Raw genomic sequence first — 18,900 nt, 5'->3', positions numbered from 1 at the left:
TTACATTAAATTGTATAAAATGGCAAATAGCGCTTACTTTTTCCGATTCTAGTATTATGTATTTGGCCGTATCTGTCACACATGCGTTTAAATAAGCAAACTAACATATGATCGGAAGACCAAATATCTGTTCAAACGACTTTTATTTACATTAAATTGTATAAATGGCAATAGCCTTATTTAATTTCAATAAACATTGAATCACAAAAAGTACTTGCTCCGCCGGGAGTCGAACACGGATCTCTCACTTGCGGGTTGAATGTGCTATCATTACACCACAGAGCGCTTACTTTTTCCGATTCAATTATTATGTATTTGGCCGTATCTGTCACCATATGCGTTTAAATAAAGCAAACTAAACATATGATCGGAAGACCAAATACCAGTCAAACGACTTTTATTTACATTAAATTGTATAAATGGCAATAGCCTTTTTTTAATTTCAATAAACATTGAATCACAAAAAGTACTTGCTCCGCCGGGAGTCGAACCCGGATCTCTCACTTGCCGGGTGAATGTGCTACCATTACACCACAGAGAGCTTACTTTTTCCGATTCAATTATTATGTATTTGGCAGTATCTGTCACACATGCGTTTAAATAAGCAAACTAACCATATGATCGGAAGACCAAATATCTGTCAAACGACTTTTATTTACATTAAATTGTAAAAATGGCAATAGCCTTATTTTAATTTCAATAAACATTAAAATCACAAAAAGTACTTGCTCCGCCGGGAGTCGAAACCCGGATCTACTCACTTGCTATATATATATTATATATCTATATATATATATATGGTTCACAAATGGAAAAAACTAGAACTACGGAGTATATATGTAGTTGTATTTTTTCACTGGTATATAAAAAGAATTTAAAACAATTATAAGAATTTTTTTTGATTTTAATTGCTACATAATAAAACTGAGGATTGATTAGCAATATGATAACCAATTACAAATAACTATAATATCGTATAAATTGAAAAGAGCCTGAAAAAGTGTTATCTACCACCTACAAAAATCTAGCTACAGACCGTACTAAAAGATTAAATAAAACGTTACAATATTAATGTATCTCAATATCTAGAAAAATTAACCTAAATGAATACCATATTATATCTGAAATTCATTAAATTAATTGTGTCAACTGCGATTACAAAAATACATTGCCAAAACATAAAAATGTTATTAAAGATACTTAAGAATACCAGAGTGTGTTTTTACCTAATCAGCCAGCAGGAAAGAAATATAGCCTATAATAAAAACACTTTCAAACTGAACACTGTTTTTCAAAAAACGTAAAATGGCTTACAATAATTTTAGAAAGATGTTATAAAATACTTATACAATGACATACGTCTTACGTTTTTCCAACTTTGTTCCTTGTATTTTTCAATGGCATGTATATTCTCAAGATACCACATTTATTTACAATATTATTGTCAACTATTTTACTTTTTTTTACTTCTGATAATGTTGTTTTGTTTATTGAAAATTACAGGCATCAAATAAAAAATTGTATTATTGAAGTCCTTTTTTTTAAATTTTGTTCAATAATTACCAATAAGAAAGGAGTTTACTACAGTGTAATATAACCATATGCTGGATATTAAAACAAAAAATCCATTATGCTAACTTACTATTGATAATATCAGACTGTTACTTTAGGATTATCTGCTATATAAACAACAAATTTAAGACTAATTTAATGAGTGGGAAATATATGATCTCTCGCTATTATGATTCCACAATAAAATCGGCACTGTGAGACAAAGCACAGCAAGCTACTAACCATCGAGCTGGAACAATAGAACAGTGAAACATTAACGGAAGTGGATTTAACTTGGAGCCTAATGAACCGAATCTTTTGTGATTCTGTAGCCTTTCTGTTTTGCTATATCCGTTCAGTCAAACTACCACAGCGTATATCCATGGGAAAGGAATTTATATATAATATTTTATGACAACCACTATAAATTAATAGGTATACAATCAATTATTCAGTGAACAGTTTCAAGCTATAATTCTCAATGAACATCATTATAGATTGCAAGTAATGGATAGTTAGCCATTAAACTTCTCTTTCAACAAGAGAATTCATGCACTAAGACTCAAAAGACGTTATTATAACTAACTCCACACAGTCAGTTGTTACCTTCAAATTTCGCATTAACGTACGTTATAGATATCTGATTAAGTGATATTAATTAATAGTTACTCTTAAAAATATTATCAATACTGCAACAATGAGGGGTATTTGTGTTTATTAAACTGTTGAAAAACTTAATAAAGCAAAATAATCAAGAGAGTGCGCCTGCATGTAGTAGTGTGGTGTTGACAGTGGCAAATTATCATTAATAAATAATTTTTCGCTATAAAGATGCAGTCATTTTGAGTGAGCTTATAAAAAGTACAAAATAACTTACTTTATTGACGTGATAAAAGTCATCTCTTTACTCTGTGTATTACTACTGTATATAACCCGCTAAAATAAATTAAACAAAATAACCTATTTCCACTTCTATTGAAAACATAGATTAAATTTATTTGAATTTACATTATTTATAAACGGAGCATTATCAAGATATTTTTAGTCAGTTCAGGAATCCCAAAGGACCGTATCTTGGTCCTTTTTTTTTTAAACACTTTTGAAACTAATCAGTGGATGTTAATTGATGCCAAGAGTGCTGTTATTTGCATAATATCAAACTGCAGGCTGTCGTGGAAAATAAAATAGACTGGGGAAATGTTTAACAATGCCATCTTTCACAATAAAATGTGTTTTAAAGTAATTTAATGAAGTCGGATGCAATCCATAAATGTATCGTAATCAGTCTTTTCCAATCAAGAACCGGTTTTTTTACAATCGGTAGGATTAAGTCATAATCGGTTTTTATTTTGTGTCTAGAAGAGATACTGCTCCTTAGAGAAAGGGTTGCAATAAACAACCTGATCTTGCTTGAACATAGGACCTTATATAAATAATTAATTGTAAAGAGGCATATAGATTAATGATTCATCTGGAAGGAATACGGCCCTATGCTTACTGCATGCTCTTACCGTACCGTGACCGAATCCGGCAGGCTTGTTCTTAAGAATCACCACTGTATACGTGGTTGGCCAAGAAGGAAACTAGCAACAAAATCTCCGGAAAATAGCTATCGGGTGGAGGTCACCGAGCTAGTCCGTTCAACAACGATGGATGTTGTCCCACAAAGTGTCAATGTAGTTACAACTCTGGTATATGATGTATGATCTTGTGTAGAATGCGCACATGGGGAAGGGAAGTAACTATTTACCTTACCCAGTTCCTTACCGGGTCACCGGTTGATTTAAAACCTGTATCTCCACCAGATGGTGCAAAATCAGTAATCCGTTGTGATATCTACTCCTTAGGGAATGTATTCTTTTGACGTTAGACACCTTTTTTTTATAACACACCGCGGTTCACGATTGAAGGATGATATCGTTATACTGAGATTCTCTGGAGTTTGGCTTAATATAATAAAGTCAATATGTTTGTAAGGCCTATTCTAAGACACAAGAACGGAGAACCCGAAAATTAGGACTTGATGCGATCGGAGCTTGTTTTTCCGTCTAATGCGCAATGTTCCGAGATGATAGTAATTATGAAACATCTCGGGCCATCGATTTGGTGCATATATATGGATCTGCTAGAGGATTTTAATACAGGGTTCGTTTTACCCAAAAAAAAACATTCCAAGTCTTTTTATGGACAGCTTGGACATGGTAAGATATTGTAGGCGTTCGTATCACATACTTCCAGTTGGAGAAGGTCATCTTCTTTTACTACCCAAAGGAAAACATAAAATCCAAATAAAAAAGAGATTCCAACAGCTTTCATAAGATAATGAAACTTTTTTCCATAAAAATATAAAATTGATATTCTCTGCGGTTATATACTATAAAAAAAACAACAAATATATATTTATATAAATATTCTATCTTATATATATAATGTATAATTTAACATAATTAAATTCCAAGTTAGTTAAACTATATTAGCTCATATATATATATTTCACTTATGAAAGTAATCTTTCATATATTTCATAACACGTATTTACTGAAAAGTGTGGAGCTCACATTTACTCCAAGCACGATGTCTGTGGCTTACAGTATTAAATTTCAGTTCTTTCAGTAAATGAGGAACAAATTTCAGTGAGAGATGAACGGACCCCGTCACTGCTGATCGGAATTTTAAAATTGCAGGGCAGACGTGGCCAAAATTACACCAAATTTTCCGATACTCGATGTACATCAATCTTCATTCTCCTCCTACATGTTAAAAACAATTTTAGTATATATTTACTATATATTTTTTTTAAATACTTATCAATGTAAAATAGAGGATATATATAGGGAGACACGAAAGGGACCATATATACCTGAAAAAGATAATTTCGTATTTCCTTTATTCTCTTATTCGTATTTTCGTTATTTCCTTTTATTGTAATGAGGGGCGGGTACTTAAAGATGATTCGTAATTAGCACATAACAAGTATTTATTTATTTATAAATAATTTTGGTAATACTTCTGCAATGTAGAAGAAATGATATTTAATTAGACTGATAGTTTGTAATTAGCCGATGATGTGAGAGTATGTTAATATAGTTTTAACTAATTCTTAGCAGGAAAGCACAAAATCTGTCATTTATATAAAAGCAATACCAGTCGACCTAGAATAATTTAAAACATAACACTTTAGAATCTAAGAAGTAGCACAGGACCATAAAATTTTTAGGTAATAGTAACTTTTATAATTAAAACTATTCGTTGGCAGACCTGATTAGCTAAAAATTATACTTAAAAAATGAACCCGAATAATAGAATAAATCTTCCAAAATAATTCCATGGCCTAATTGAAAAAAAAAATTATTTAGATTCGTATATCAATGAGTTGCAACGTGTTTTGATAACGTGGTTGAAGAGTGAAAATTATAAGTACAAATATGAAGTTCCCTTAATGTGGGATTAAGCTTTATTGTTAAGAAGTTAAGTCATCTATCTATCACGTAAAATTTACTAAATACCCAATTGAGGTTTAATTGTTTGTAAAAAAATATAAGTACTGGGAGGCGTTACGTTTGCGAATAAGTTTAAACATGATTTTTCATAACGGGACGCGCAGTCTATAAACAAATTAAAATCTGACCAATCGGTTAAACAATATCCTCTCAGGGTGTTGAATTAGGCCCGAAGGATTATCAACGTTATAAAATTTGTAATTTATTTCGACTGTGGTGGTGTGTTATTTATTATAATTTTGTATGTTATGTTTTTGTATTAAATTAAATTAATTCGCCTGAAATAACGTGCGTAATACAACGCCCCATAAAGTTAGTTTATTTCTCTGGTCGATTTATTAATTGATTGTATTGTAAAATAGTATTACAATTGTACTAATCATTTTATTTTTTTCAAACTCTATCATGCTAGTTTTTTATTGTCTGTATTTTCATTACGATTTTTTTTCATATCCTGCACCTTGATTTGTTTGATTCATTTAGGACTTCTGATCGTTTATCTTCAAGCAAGCTCAAAAAAAAGATTTTTGGGGGGGGGTGGGGGGGGGGGGGGGTGGGGGGGGGGGGGGGTGGGGGGGGGGGGGGGTGGGGGGGGGGGGGGGTGGGGGGGGGGGGGGGTGGGGGGGGGGATCGTATTTCGGTTAAAAAACATTTTGTAGTTGCTACAAAAAAACAAAGCGAAAATACTATGGCATCATAGATTTTAACCCAAAAAGAAGACGTTGAATAGCTGTGTACTAAAATATTAACTTTGATTTATATATACTTTCATGAACTGATAAAGAGATCCTTATACTACAGTATAGAGAAGCGTTTTGCTATAAATTGATATAGGTATTGAATATAATTTTCTCTATCAGGATAAGTATTGCTCATTGTATCTGTAATTACTTTCTTGTGCATAGTAATACGAGTATATTACAACATCCGTATCAAACAGTTTTTAAACTCTCTTTTTAACTTATTATACAGTAACTACAACCTCACTAATGATAAGAATGAACATGATTGTGACAGCTGCCACAATAAAACGTGTTTGGGACGATCAAGTAGCACCAGCTGGAGCTATAACCACGTAAAACAGCCGACAATCACGTCCATAAATGTTGTAATACTCTATACGACCTCATATAGCCTTCCATATTTCTTATAGATTTTCTCGTACCTCCAAATCATTTAAATTCAAATCTATCATTTTGTGTAAAGTGTTCAAGCTAACGACCAAAAATCTTTTATATTATAGTAGTATTTATAACAGAACTTTATACTTATCTAAGAAAAAGTTTGTCAAAACCTATATTTAATATGCACATCATTATATTTACTGTCGTGAAATATTTTTCCAATATTTTCATCGGCTTAGGACAATACAATATTGATTCAGTTAAGCTATTTATGTCAGTTTTATTGCATTTTTCTAATATTAAATAGTATATTATGATAAATACTAACTATGATAGATTTTGTTCACAACACCTTACTGAGGCAAGTATTAACCTGTTGAGGGGTGTCAAAAATCATTAGGCAAAAACAGTCTACGAGTTTAAACTGCAATATCAATGTCCTAAATCAAAATAGATTATTGATGACGGGTGATTTGTATATTTTTTATCCGATTTGACTTTGACCGGATTTATTTTACGGATGAAATTATTATGTGTTACAAAATTAAACAACAGTTACTGGATTGCAAGATATTATATTCTTCACGTGGACAAAAAAAGCCTAGGGATATATAGATTATACTGAACTCCCTAACGTCAAAACTGACAAACGGCGCTAGTTTAACATAAAGTTTTCAATCAAGAGTCAAAGCACATGTGTTGCTATGTTTGTACATACATATATTACACTGCAATTTGCACACTCATTTTATCCTTGTGGTATCATTCATACAGTGCAAAAGAGATAATTTTAGTAGGTAAATTCAATTTAGTTAATTATTTTAGGCACTTATTATAAACTTAAATACAGAGTATTAAAACATGTTACTAAGGTATGATATTAAAAGCTATAAATGCGTGTTTGTAGTAAAATACTGCATATTTGGAATGAAAAAAGTACGTTAACAGAAAAGATAAAGAAACTAGTTAATGGATTATTATGAAAATTATATTATTTTGGAGATGTGTTTGAACTAATCTGTTGCAGTAGAAAATATAAAAACTGCATTATAAAATGATATTCTTAACAGGCAATTTTTTTATTAATTTATTACTATTAAAAATGAACTAAACTAGGTGGACAGAGATGATCTACAAAATATTAATGTTTAGTAAATTAAGGAAAAGTCTCGTTAATATTTAATACGTTAGGTGTTATTTTTAAAACAAACCAATAAAGGAAGATCTGATCAATTAGTTGTGATTTCTTTGTGTACGAAACTAAATTTTACCAGGTATAAAATTTAGTCCAATTTATAGTAATCAGTTTTTATTTTATTAAGTGGATGTTATAAAGAGAGTGTACTTGGAGTTTATAGGCAAATATGTTTTATGAGTCATGCATTCGACAGTGACATGATTATTTTTCAATATATATTTTTGCTACGCATTAGGTTAGTTACTTACTTGAGGACGGGATCAGATTCCAGGTTTTCATAAGTCGGTTTACATAAATATTTTTGGTGTAATTTATTGTTTTACTGAACCACGGAAATTGTCCTAGCTAAAATAAAATTAACTCTTCAGTCCTTCCATAATAAACTCGATCTTTATTAAACAAATAATATTTAGCTTTTTAATAAAGAGTAAAAAAAACACATGAATCTTCTTTAGAAATTAATATTGTCCCAATTTATCAGAGAGCTGAATACTCTATAATGTCGATTTTATCCAATTGATTTCCCTGTCTGTAAAATTCAATAGAAACTAATCACGGAAGTCTGAATTGCACCCCTCTTAACGAAGGAATGAAACCCGCATAATATCGGTGGCTGTACACATTGAAAATTATTCAAGTGATTGATCTGTATCATTAGTAGAACACAACCCTTTTTTAAATATAATTAATATATATTTTTTTACATTCACCAATCTTGTTACTATCGCCTGTTACACGTTGTTGTCGAAAACTTTACCTTTTTTTAAGATTACAAAATTCGCAGTATTTGAGTTATGCAATATTTCAAAATATAGTAAGAGTTCAGTATTATTTAATATCAACCGTTTTTATTCACTCAATTGTAAAAAAGTTAAACATATTATTCATATGCTTTATTTAAAATAAAAATCACTAATTTTTACGTAAACGAAGCAAAAATATTGGGCCTGTAGCAAATGTTTGCTCTTTACCGTCAAACATTTTATACAGTTGGTATAGGCATGTCACCGCATTACTGCATGTTCTTTATAAACTCCGGTAGACTAATGAGTCTGCACAAATAAGTTACAAGAATATATTGTTCAGGTTGGTGAAATACGTCTTAGTACCGCTATATAAATTTAGAAAGAAAATTGAAAGTTATGCGTAGTAGTATTGATCCAGCATTAAATTTTTTCTTAAGACTAATATTAAAACACAATTTCCTTTTTAATACTAGAATTTCCTTTGCCTTTATCAAACTATACTACAATTTGGCAATAAAATAACTCTTTATTGCTGTTGTTTTTCTAATAGGGATACTTTACGGCGATTTACAGCCTATGTTTGTATGGGACCGTGGTATTTAGAGAGTCTTAGTTTTTTTTATTTTTATTGCGTTTATCGTATGATATAATTTAAAACTTTAGCATCAACACCTACTTAGAATCTAATACTCAATGATCAGTACACTATTAGAAAGTTGTAAAATAAAACCTCACGATCAAATTCTTAGGTTCAACTTTTTGTTAATTGATGACTGCCAAGCATCTCTCCTAAACAAGACCTATTCTTTCACTTCAAATATGTGACCTCTTGATACAGTTGGTTTTAATTTATCCAAGACACAGCTTTTACTATTGATTATGTACCAAAAGACCACTCTCCTTTATGAAAAGAACCGCAACAACCGTTTAGTTAACTTACTGTATACATTATTCATGGACTCCAAAGTTCTAATTCCCTATATAAATCTCACTAATGTTCAACACCACTACCACATTAGTTTAAAAACACTTAGTAGGGGTTTTTAGACTGAATAATAAAGTACATGTAATAAAGTACTTTATTATAATAACAATTTTAATTGTCTCGCGGCTAGCTTCAATAACTGGGAAATCATAAATATGCAAATTGAGAAATAATAATTCCAGAGTACAGCTGATCAAACTAAACAAAAATGAGTGTTTAAATGGTTTATTGCTAATTCTGTAGCTCAAATTAACATATACGTTTTTACAATCTGAACCATTGTCCTAAAGTACCATAGCATTTAACTCTAAAATCTGTATTACAAATTAGTATTAAAATTTAGTTATTTTTACAGAAACTATAAATTATTTTCTGAACATATATAGTACCTTAAATATAAAAATAAAAATAATAATATACCCATAAGTATATTACACAACAAAAATTTATTACCGATATGTCACTTTAATGTGGTATTTTTGGATCACATTTAAACATTTTTAGCCGCCAAAACGTAACTCCCAAAATCCCATTTTTGGAAAATGGCCCAAACTTGTAATAGTGACTAGAAAGTTAACTTATATTTCCTAGAAAGGTGTCTCAAGTTCCATCCTTCCATCTTTATCCATAAAAAAACACAGTGTGTATATATACTTTTAATTCCCACTTTATATTAATATATAAATATATTCAATTCTAAATTTTATATAGCAAGTTAGTGGAAAGTGGTAATTTTATTTTAATTTAATTGGTTTTTTTAATAAGATAGTAAATAAATAGAGAAATATTACATTAAAAAATATATATATTATATACATTGTGTGTGTTTTTGTGTATATAAATTTAACTTTAAAGTAATAAATCTAAATTAGTTGAACAAGCAGTAAAGGAAAATCATCATATAAACTTGGAATCGTCTAGTGTAGTGTTTAAAGAATCTTCCTGGACTAAAAGAAATAAAAATGAAAAATGCGTGTATGAACAATTTTTAAAGATAATTGTATTTCCCAACCTTCAGTAAATTTCAGTGATATTTTTATACCATCAGTGAAAAAAGAAATCCATTCCAAAAATTATGAATTGCAAACCATATTTTTCTACATAATTCTTTTATAATTTATTAGTTTTTGGGATTTACAGTTAGTTTTAAATTTTGATTCTATTTTATCATATGTTTATTCTATTTTACACATATGTTCTTTTCTGTAAAACAATTCAAACTGATGATGCCTTAACCGGCGAAAGCGCTTTTTAAATAAATTTTATGTGGATGTAGAAAAAAATGTCTTTTCCATTAAATCCTACACACTTCCACCAAGAATATAAATCAGAAAATTTAAATTCATTGTGTATAATATTTTTATTATAATGTTTTTATGTAAACATTTAACTATTATACTGTAGTAACAAGATAATATAAATGTAATAGTAAATTTGCACGCATGTAAATATTTTTTGGAAATAAATTATGATTCAATTCAATCTTTGAATTTCTTTTCAATTTTTCAATCTATATCTACTTTCCGTAGATAATTCAACACTTGTGAAAACATCCAATTGGTAGTATTGAATGAGAAAGGGTTTGAAAATCCAGAACTAAATTTCCACGATCCTTTTTAACTGTTACTAGAATTTTTTTTAAATTTAATTACTATTCCTCAGTTTCTTGTGTCACTAAAAATACGATATTTATCTATTTTTTACAGTTCTGAAAACAAATTCACCAAAAATAATAATTATAAATCTTTAATTTGTAGTTATATCCTCCTAAATAAATGAGGCAAGGATTTATTTACTAATTAACTAGAGAAACGGTTCTTCATTACTAAAATGGCAATTAAGTTGATTAAACAGTGAGATAGTCTTACCGGTTTCATTAACTGAAATGTGGATGCTTTAAGATTGTTTTCAATCCACATAGGCTCTTCTTAGTTTCTTTAGTTGTATTTGTACTGTCTATGAGTCTTAATTTATTTATTATATTTAATTAATTTCCTTCAGAGTAAGGGCTTTTTTCCAGATGCGGGCTTAAATGATACGACTTTGATAAGCCATGTGTTTATTATTTTCAGCATTGTTTAGAGAATGTTTTCGACAAAACGCCTTACTTAATTTCTCAAAATTTTGTAATTAATCCAAAATCTACTTTAATTCTAGCCACCCAAAATGGTAGACGATATTAAATAATAAATCCCCAACATTTAGCCCATAAAGGTTATAAATTAATCTTTTAAACAAAATTATGTTCTGGAAGTCGCGTCATGCATTTTACCTCAATATGTCGAATCACGTTCTAAAGCTACACAATAACATTGAAAATGTTATTCTTTTTATTATAAGCCCTAACTTTATAAACAGTTATATACCACACTTATATAAGTTCTCTACATTCTCTACGGGATTAAAGTAATGTTTTCATTGCTATTAAAATAACTCTACCTTAAAGTTACTTGCAATGACATAGTACAGCTTGAATACTTTAAAAACGGTATTTCAATTTTGTGGGATAAAGATATATGAACATGTTTCACAATTAAATTTGTACTCAATAGATCGTTTTCGCAGTTGTATGTTTATTTTTCAAGTTTTATCGTACAATAATTCACATGCTGTAATATTTATCTTCTAAAAAGAGGAAATAAAGAAGTTTCCAAACTATTCTGGATACGTGTTTAAATGTTTCGAAAGAAACTTTTTGTGCAATAAGTGGTACACAAAGATAATAATTCAAATTTACTGTTTATTACTTTTAAATATGATATACGATCCAACCATTAGGTATAATGGCATACATACCTGCTCTGCGTTGCATGATAACTTGGGTTAAGCACTACGAAGCTTACCACAACTCGAATGTGGGACCTCGTGTTTAATACTGAGCCGTACACGGTCCAGTGGCTACTTTGGATCCTGTTTATACTGGTCAATTAACTCTTCCTTTCACACATAGCGTACGAATCTCTAGTAGTGAGATTACTAAATACATTTTTACTCCCTTATGTTTTTTCTAAGTAGCAAATATATAATGATTCAAATCATCTATTAAAATTCCATTTTTGATTCAAAAATTAAACATATTACTTTCTAGATATAAAGCCATGTTGTATAATTCATTTTTTAAAGGATTTAAGGAGCATTTCGTCATCCCCTAATGTTCTATAAATTAGAAGATAGTTCGCTGATACTTTTTTAGTATTACTGGGTATTTAAATGATTAGGAATCCAATTAAAATATAATAACGAGGCTGGTTTACCATTAGTGAAAATCACTTGTAGTACACGAAACATTTCAGTTCTAACTATTTGTCTATTTTTATGCCTGTCCGATGGATATGTAATTAAACAGATTAAATGAAGTCAAAAATATGCACTGGATAGAAAACATCAATTATTATGAAATATAAAATATGTCTATACATCCAATATGAGGACTACAATTAATCTTGCAACATTCGAAACATTCACACCCCATTCATTCCATATCAATAACACCAAGTACAGGAGTCAATTTCCTTATACCGTGGTGTCCCAGTTAAATGTCATGAACAAACTCCTCAGCAATGTTAAAAATGTGTCACGTTAGGCAGAGTTTCAGACGGATTCTTAACTTCTTAAGACCTTTGGTAGTGATATGTTTTTTTTAATTTAGTTTAGAAATTCGTTTTTAAAATGAATATCTGCCTATGAAGGTAAATTTTCAAAACCTGCGTTCTGTGCATTCCCGGACGATAGTTATATCTGCCCCAAGTCTCATATTTATGTGTCTTATTCTCTTCTTAAGGCAGATTTAGAAAAAAATAAGGTCGTTTCTAAGTTTCTAACTTTTTATCGTTATTCTGCTGAACTTTAAATTTCAAAACTAGTGTTAATGCGAAATAAATTTTTTGGCATTCTAAAACTCTTATAAAAGGGTTGTTTGCACAGGCTCCCTACAAAAACGGTTCTATATTACGAGTGGGGATAAATTATTATTATTTATTTATTTATTACTTCCAACGGTACAACGCCATTCAACATAATTACAAGATTACAGACTTCTAAGATGACTATATTAAATTAAAGCTAGAAAAATAGAATATTACATTGTACACAAAACAACAACACAGCAATCAGCATAACAGATAATAAAAAGGCAAAGCAGTAACAGCAATAGTTTGACACCAAAAATAATTTAACATTCATAGCAAGAATGTAACAAATCAATAAAAAATATCAATATTTAACATAAATATAATATGTAGGGAAATAATATACAATTATACATTACGAGGTAAAAACAAACTATAAATTGAAGAAAAACAACATAAACAATAATAACAAGCACATGCACTGATGAACTCATGACAACAACCCTGGAGCACCTCCACTTAAAGGACAAACCAAGAGCCCCGGAAGAAATCCAACCCATCGCAAACCAAGCAAATTAAGCTGTAATACGCAGTACCTGGCATAAGCTGCTGAGAATAATTTATGGCAAAACATGATCAATGTAATTTTTCCATATCAACCCTTCATCAAGATGTATTCCAAAGAATTTTAAGAATAGACTTCCTCCAATAATGTATCTGCGGCCGTAACAGCGAGAAAATTAAGTTTTATAAATTCATTTTAAGATTGAGCCTATTGAAAATTTGGACGCAATGTTTAAGTTTAACAAAAGCCTTTAATTTAAACTTTATTTTTTTATTTTGTAGTTCCAATGAAATTCATTCATCTGCGTACTACACAATCTTTCCATGCAATAATGATGATTTAATGTCCATTAAAATACACCAGGAAAAGAATTGGACTGAGTATTGATCTCCTAGGAACTAGATTTTGAAATTTGATTCCATACTTTGACCACCTGTGTTTCAAAAATGAACTCATCCATAAAAGTGGCACGCCTCGGATGTAGTGGGATTTTAATTTGTCAAGCAATGCTTTGTAACCAACACGGTAAAAGATCAAGAAACCCTTTTTTTTATTATTAACTTCAATTTATTCTACAATCATATCGACATGATTCAATACAGTGTCAGTTGTCGATGTTATCTTTCTGAAACGAAATTGGTCTTCTGAAGTCTGGTTGTATTTGTTCAAAAAATTTAGCGTTCTTGCCAAAACAATGTTTTAAATATTTTGGAAAGTACAGGCAAAATAGAGACAGGCGGATATTTAAATATTGGATTGGGAATTTATTTCTCATAAATTGGATGCTCTCTTTCAATTTTAAGGAAACAGGGAAAGACTCCTTTTTAAAAATATAAATTAACTAATTTAGTCATTGGCATCACTATATGCTTTTAGAATTGTTATGTCATATTATGTCATATTATATCATATTATGTCATTAGAGATTCATATATTCATCAAATACAGGTGCCAACTCCAATGAGGTTGCTGTGCACAGTCTACGTCCAAAAGTTCCTTTTAGGGTTCCAAGTGGAAGTGATCAACGAGGACCTCGCACACCAGCAAAAGATGCAACATAACTATTAAACTTGTTAGCAACCTCTGGGGTATCACTCACAAGTCTATCTCGTATTTGGACCTTTATTTGATTTATATCGCAGTTTTTGTTGTAATCATGTCCCAGACAGTTTTAGAAATATATTTGGAAGAAAGAATTAATTTTTGACAGAATACGCTTTAGCAACAATGATCACTTTTCTATAAGTTGTATTGCCAAACTTGAAAAAACTGTGCAAACTAAACCTAAATATGCATTTTTAGTTTGACATTTAGTGATGACAGCCAAGTGTTAAATTTACCTTTCTTATGACTAGACCTGTAAGAAATTTCTGTACTGTACTTACTGTGTTTAGGCAGAGGTATCAATTAACTATCAATTAAAAATAATTCAAAATAGTATTCTTAACAAATAATAATTACACTATCTTGGTGTCAATATTTTTAATTGTACCCAATTGCCCAAGTACCCCATTGTGTGTTATAATTGTTGGTTTTAGTTGTTTCATACTCAGACTTATGAAACATATAACCCACAATACCCTACGTACAATTCCCAGCTACACCTTTGCGTTTTTAAAGGACAGCCCATCACACTTACCTCGTTTTAAAAGACCGTGATTTGGAGTGTCAAGCTTCGCCGACAGCGACAGACAGGCAGTTTCTGCCAACGAAGGTTGGGCTCCCTGCGCGGCAATGAAGCCATCCTGCGAGTGTGGTATAACTCTCCCGGGTTTTAGTATCCCATCAACAATTTATAGTCGATATTTGGTATGAACCAGGCCCTAATAAAGGCCTAAGATAGGCCTAATAAAGCGAAGAATACGTATTTCAAATATTTTAAGAAGCTTTTCAAAACATTGGAAATAAAGATAATAGGGTGAGATAGATAGGAGATTTTTTTAAACAAAAGACAGAATAAATACCTCAGAATAAAGGATAAAGATCCAGTGAAGAGGAGAAATCACTTACATCAAACTACTTGAATGGCATCTCAAGTCTACATATAGTACACAATCACAAGATGTACAAATTCTCTAAATAAACGTCCAGGAAATAAAAAACAAAATAGAAGTTGGCAGAAGCTATTAACATTAACCAGCACGACCCAGCATTTCACTTAGAAGTAGTTTCTTTCTTTTCCTTGTTCTAAGCATGGAACATACGCCACTGCTGCTTTAACCCTTATTGTTACTGCTTTACAAATATCTGCCACCAATGTTTATTCTAATTTGTAGAGCAGTCCGATTTATATTTTCAAATTTATTACATTTTATGTCATTGAATTATATTGTATCTAATGAGCTCAACGGACATAAAATAAACAATTTTATTATCGTAACTTGCCACAAAATCTGTGGTGAGACGTACTGTGTAGTTATTGTGATTGAGGGGGTATAATGATCACATGAATGTTTGCTGTCGTACCAAGCTTTATTTTGTACAGCTCTCATTCTCAACAACAATTTATCTCGGATAACTTTTTACTTTATCATTATGGACCCGAGAAAACTTCAAGAAATTGCGTCGTTTTGCCCGTCAGTCTTTCCGTCCATCAGTGTTATAACTGTATTTACGAAATTCCTAGACACTTGAAGCTTTATAAGTGGGTTCATATTTTAGTCTAAAGAAGATTTACTATACATAGGCTGAAAAGATTAAAGGGCAGACCGTCTGATATCTAACCATCTGTGTGATAAAGTTCATTTGATAGAATAGTTATTAAAACTTTAAAGTTAGTACATACTTTCACATGGTCCAATGAATTGATTGCAGTCTTATGGTTTGGAAAGTCAAATGGCAGCCCGTTCTTCCGTAGATATCCATTATATAAAAAAATTATACAACCTTATAGCCAATAAATAATGCCTTAATTGACATATTTTGAAAATCTAATAATTTGTATTACTGTACCTCTTTAAAGATAATTATTAATGCCTGTGATTATATTTTTATGTCCAACAAGTAAAACCTCTAAAACGTACAGAAAAATCTAAGTTTAGATTACACTACATCTATAGACACTGAAAGAAGAATTAAAAAGATTCAGCTGTAAACTTAATTTTATTGTCTTATTCATTTATAATGATTATCTGACGCCATCCCTCAAAGTGACAAAAGAGTGACACATTAGTATCATTGCTTATCATGCTTGTAAGTTAAACGTTATGTTGGTTTTCAGTGTACATTTATATAAAGTGCTGCCAACCTTAGACGTACTTCCGTTCTTGAATATCAGTTGCAGCTTCCTGACACTTAAAGCTTTTACATTATAAAAACCTTACTTCCACGTAGTAAGCGTTGTGTGTTTATTTGTATTAATAAAAACTGCACCATTTCTTTGGTAAGCCACTATAGTTTACTCTAATTACACAGGCCAACGATGAAAAAACTTTTTTACTAAAAATACCTTATTCTAATGTTTTTTAGGTCGCTGAATCCAAATATGATGCTTAAAAAGCTGTATCACCCACAATTTCTTCACATTTTGAAGTAACATTTTTTTAACTAAGCGATTTCTACAGAGTTTAAATATAATCAAAAAAGTAGAGTTAATGGACTTAAATTGTGTTGGTAGCACTGCTGAAACACACTAAAAGATCAAAAAAGGTAGATTCCATTTGAACGTTAACAGCTGATGTTTGTTTTACTGTCAATCTAACCTCACTTTCACGGTTTTTGTACACGTGCTCAACACAATGTCTAACCGCGGTTGTAAAAACTCTGTTGACAGTTTTTGTTATATTTGTGGTGAGTTTGTGATTAAAAAACACCAAAGAAACATTACGGACTTTGTGAAAAAGGTTTATCGATCATACTTTGGAACTTTACTTGGAGATCAGGATAAATATTGGGCGCCGCATAAGGTATGTTATGTATGTGTTGAAGATCTAAGAAAATGGTCAAAAAAGGAGAAAAAATCCTTCAAATTTGCTGTTCCTATGATATGGAGAGAGCCAAGAAATCATTCTGATGATTGTTACTTTTGCAGTGTTGATGTAACTGGTCACAACTCAAAAAATAAGAAGGTAATAAGCTACCCTAACCTTATGTCTGCCATCCGACCAGTGAAACACGGTCAAGATTTGCCGGGTCCCTGAACCTCCAGATGATTTGGATTCCATTCAAACTGAACCATCTTATGATGTAGAATCTGAGTTAGATGAACAAGATGATGAAGAATTTCGATGTATTACAGAAAATGTAGAGCCTAAATTGTTTACTCAGATTGAACTTAATGACTTGGTTAGGGATCTAGGCTTAACTAAAGAAAAAGCTGAATTGCTTGGCTCTAGACTAAAAGAAAAGAACTTGTTGGGTGCTGGAACCAGCATTTATATGTATAGAAAGAGAGAGCAACAATTTTCAAAGTTTTTTGAACAAGATGGTGATTTGGTGTACTGTACAGACATTCCAGGTCTGATGAATGAATTTGGTGTTGAGTACAAAAAGGAAGACTGGAGGCTGTTCATTGACTCATCCAAAAGAAGTTTAAAGGCTGTTTTATTACACAATGGAAACCAGTACGCATCTATACCTGTTGGTCATTCTGTACACATGAAAGAAAGCTATGAAAACCTAGAAATAGTGCTGAATAAAATAGGCTATTGTGATCATGGTTGGATGATATGTGGTGATTTAAAAGTAACATGTATGCTACTTGGTCAACAAGGTGGTTTTATCAAGTTTCCATGTTTCTTGTGTGAATGGGACAGTAGGGCTAGAGATCAACATTGGTGCAAAAAGAACTGGCCTGCTAGGGAATCTTTAAAACCAGGTGAAAAGAACATTCTTCGCAAAAACCTCGTAGATCCAAAAAAAGTGCTCCTACCACCTCTTCACATAAAGTTAGGCCTCATGAAACAGTTTGTCAAGGCTTTGCCTAAAGATGGGCCATGTTTTATGTATCTCTGCCTAAAGTTTCCACACCTTTCAGAAGCTAAACTGAAAGAAGGCGTCTTTGTCGGACCAGACATTAGAAAAATGATGTTAGACCTTAACTTTGAATCGACAATGACCTCAAATGAGAAAGAAGCATGGGTGTCATTCAAGCAAGTGGTTACCAAGTTCTTGGGGAATAAAAAAGATCCAGAATATGTTGCTATTGTTGCTAACATGTTAAAGAACTTTAAAAAGTTAGGATGTTTGATGAGCCTGAAAGTTCACTTCCTGAACAGTCATCTTGATTACTTCCCGGAAAACTTGGGCGATGTAAGTGAGGAGCAAGGAGAGCGTTTTTCACCAGGACATTAAACTGATGGAAAAACGCTATCAGGGCCGCTGGAGCACTAACATGATGGGGGACTACTGTTGGTCACTTCACAGAGAAGTTCAGCAGGCGACT

This window comes from Homalodisca vitripennis, chromosome 6 (assembly GCF_021130785.1).
Source record: "Homalodisca vitripennis isolate AUS2020 chromosome 6, UT_GWSS_2.1, whole genome shotgun sequence".
NCBI classification, from domain to species: domain Eukaryota; kingdom Metazoa; phylum Arthropoda; class Insecta; order Hemiptera; family Cicadellidae; genus Homalodisca; species Homalodisca vitripennis.
Note: the sequence above shows the minus strand (reverse complement) of the source record.